The following is a 3,229-nucleotide window of genomic DNA, read 5'->3' as shown; positions in this document are numbered from 1 at the left end:
TTATATAGGCCTTCCTGTGAAGTTTTCAGTACATGTAAAAACCCTAGATAACTCCATCTAAGGGCCAGGATTAAACTAAGGAAATAAACAAGAACATTGGGATTATATTACAACGGTTACAAAAGAAAATTAAGGCAAACTGAATAGAACGAAAGAGTTGCAGACTGATAGTGACAGGTTGTCCTCTTGACCGTTGTATTTCTTTGGCTGGTTGTTGAAGGTCAAAATGGCCTTGGTCCAGGCATCTTTTGTGGCTCAAGGCTTTATGTGTGAATGCTGAAATAAGCCAAGGCTTTCTTTGTTGAGAGTTTTTACCTGTTTGGCCAAAAATGGGAAACTTGCTTTATCTGAATTACCTCACCTGCAACTTGCTTTCAGTTTTGATTTTTCTATGGAATTCTTTAGGATTGGTCCCTAGCTCCTTAGGATTGATTTAATATTAGTTGAAAAGAGAGTCAGCTGGCCAAGGTGGCTACTGGTGGCTAGCCTGGCTGCTGTTCTTGTGGCCTGATGAGACTGGACTGGTAGTTGAGGTTGCCTGAGTGCTGTTGCTGGCTTGATCTGTGACTGGCATCCCTGGTAAGACAAGGGTGTGCTTTGCTTGTGCCTGATCAGTCTCTAAAAGAGTGTTATCCTGGTTCACAGCTCCTGCTGCATAAGGGCTTTTAGCCGAGTTGCCCAACCCGTGTGAACCCACTCGGTCGAGTGCCAAGTGTACTCAGTCGAGTACGACTCTACTCGGTCGAGTGGAAGGCCCATTTGGTCGAGTGACAAGTTTTTCCAGAATGTATTACCTCTTGGAATTGGGTCCACTCGGTCCAGTCAAGGGTCCACTCGGTCCAGTCAAGGGTCCACTCGGTCGAGTGATTGCTTACTCGATCGAGTTGGTACTTGCACTCGGTAAAGTGGTTCCGTTGGGTCCAATTCTTAATAAAGTCCTATCAACGGATTTCCTGCAAGACAATACGAGGTTCGAGAGTCCACCATGCATCGGTGACTCGTCCCGAGTTAGCTCATGCGACATCAAGATCGCCGTTTCTTATCTAGTACATCCATACTCGCACTTACTCTACCAAAATAATCACAAAGTATATACTAGTGATAGCACTATCAAGCATTAGACAAATACACGGTATAAATCAAGAGAATTGAATTATCATCTTTCAAAGGTGTCACGATATGTAAATCTACTCATCAAACTCTCCGTGCCTTACTATACACATGGGAAACTCATAACATGCTAGAGTCTATCAACAACCATATCATTCATGTAATCACACAACATTGTTTATATCTTTCACCCTTACTTCTAACCACCCACATAGTGACCAATCGAGGCAATAGGCACTAGTTTTGATATAAGGGTGCCCACTCATCCAAAACCGATCTCCTATTGTACTCATTTCGGGTTTATTTTATTAGACACACCTAGGTTCAATTTGGTTCATTCGTTTAGGTTCTAAAATCGAAGCTCTGATACCACTTTGTAACACCCCCTTCATACCCGGCCAAGGTAATTGGGAGATGTTACCATCTCGGTTTTCCGAGGCAGTGAAATCGGAATTACAATTAAGAAACTTTATTAAATAATTAACAAGTTTAGTTATTACAAACACAAACTAATGAATAAAGTACAACTCATGACCACTATACTCATCTAACCAACTATAATCGTCTCGTGATTCATCAAGCTCGTCCCGTCTCCCGCATGCTGTCCAAAAAACCTGTACTTAACCTGCTCCCCATATGATCGGAAATATCATATGGATTGACACAGGCCACCCCGAAAATAGGTGACATTTACACAGACACACAAACGCCAGTTTTAATACACAAAGATAAGACATGACTCGATAAGTAGAGATCTGACATGATGATTATGTTAATGAGACTCGATTATGAAATTACCATACCGGAATCGGAACACGCCCAGACGTACCCATAACCACCGGTGCCAAGGACACGCCCACGACACCACACCTCACACAAAGAAATCGGGATACGCCCAGACTCAAGCCATTAATGTGCACATCCCCCTTGGAGTAGGAAGCTCCAAGGGGCGACCCGAGCGCAAGACGGTTTCCCAACCGTCTTACGTCTCCTCAACAATCAAGTACCACCACCAAAGACCTCCAACACAATACAACCACAACCATACATGACAAAAGGAAGAACGACATTTAACATATAACCAATTCATGAATTCAATCCCACATACATACTAACCGACTCATGTTATATCCAAATAGGTTGCAAGGACAATGTTGAACCCTATTAAAGTGAACTGGATTAACATAGTATTGGCCCCTAGTTGCTTATATGAGGTGACGTCACGAAGTGACTGGAGTGTGATGCGATTGATGGCAAGTTCAAGTGCCATAGAGTCATATGGGATGACTAGTCGATCACAAAGGCAGACTGTATGGGACACTCTGTCGGGCAGTGACCGCATATAGAGTTCTGGTAATTTTTATAAAGCCTGGTCGTGGCGAGAGCTACTATAGTATTCTTTTGAGTCAATTCTTTGACTAGAGACTGTTTGCCCAAGGTGGCACAGTTTCTGAGTGACTTTGATTTATGCTCTACGAATATCGTAACTGAAGTCAAATGGGTATCTTTTGGGTCATGATCAACTGTGGCTATGTAGATACCCAGTATCTACACCTCCCGAAAACCACCCGATGATGATTGGACTGTAACGTGTTTTTGATATACGTGCGTGGATTGGCTATACATGAGACGGTTTAATGCACTACCCGAATATGAAAAATGATTTCAAAAGTTTTCTAACTTCATTTGCATAAAAATAACACTATTTAGAGTTAAAACCGTCTTCGGACCCAAAACCGACTCAGAAACCCGCAACTCGAGTCAACCTGAGTCAAACCGAGTCAAATCAAATCTCGAATGTTGAAAATAATGCCATGAATGTCTTTATCATGTCATTTCCATTAAAATGACCCTAATTAGAGTCAAAATCGACTCCGAGCCCAAAACCGACACCAAATTCAAATCCCGACTCACACGGGTCAAACCCGAGTCAAGCATACAAAACACCTACCTTAAGTAACACCCAAAATCATCTTATTAGATGCCCATATTGTTACACGACATCTCATTTCAATACCACAAATCAAACCAACCAAACAATGGATAGAGCAAAGGCCACGTCCAAATTGAAAGGGACAATACACCCACTTGTATCTCAAGGTAGCTCGCGCCTCTTTAG

This window comes from Silene latifolia, chromosome 3, assembly GCF_048544455.1.
Source record: "Silene latifolia isolate original U9 population chromosome 3, ASM4854445v1, whole genome shotgun sequence".
NCBI classification, from domain to species: Eukaryota; Viridiplantae; Streptophyta; class Magnoliopsida; order Caryophyllales; family Caryophyllaceae; genus Silene; species Silene latifolia.
The sequence above is the reverse complement of the archived record's forward strand: the minus strand, read 5'-3'. Positions refer to the sequence as shown.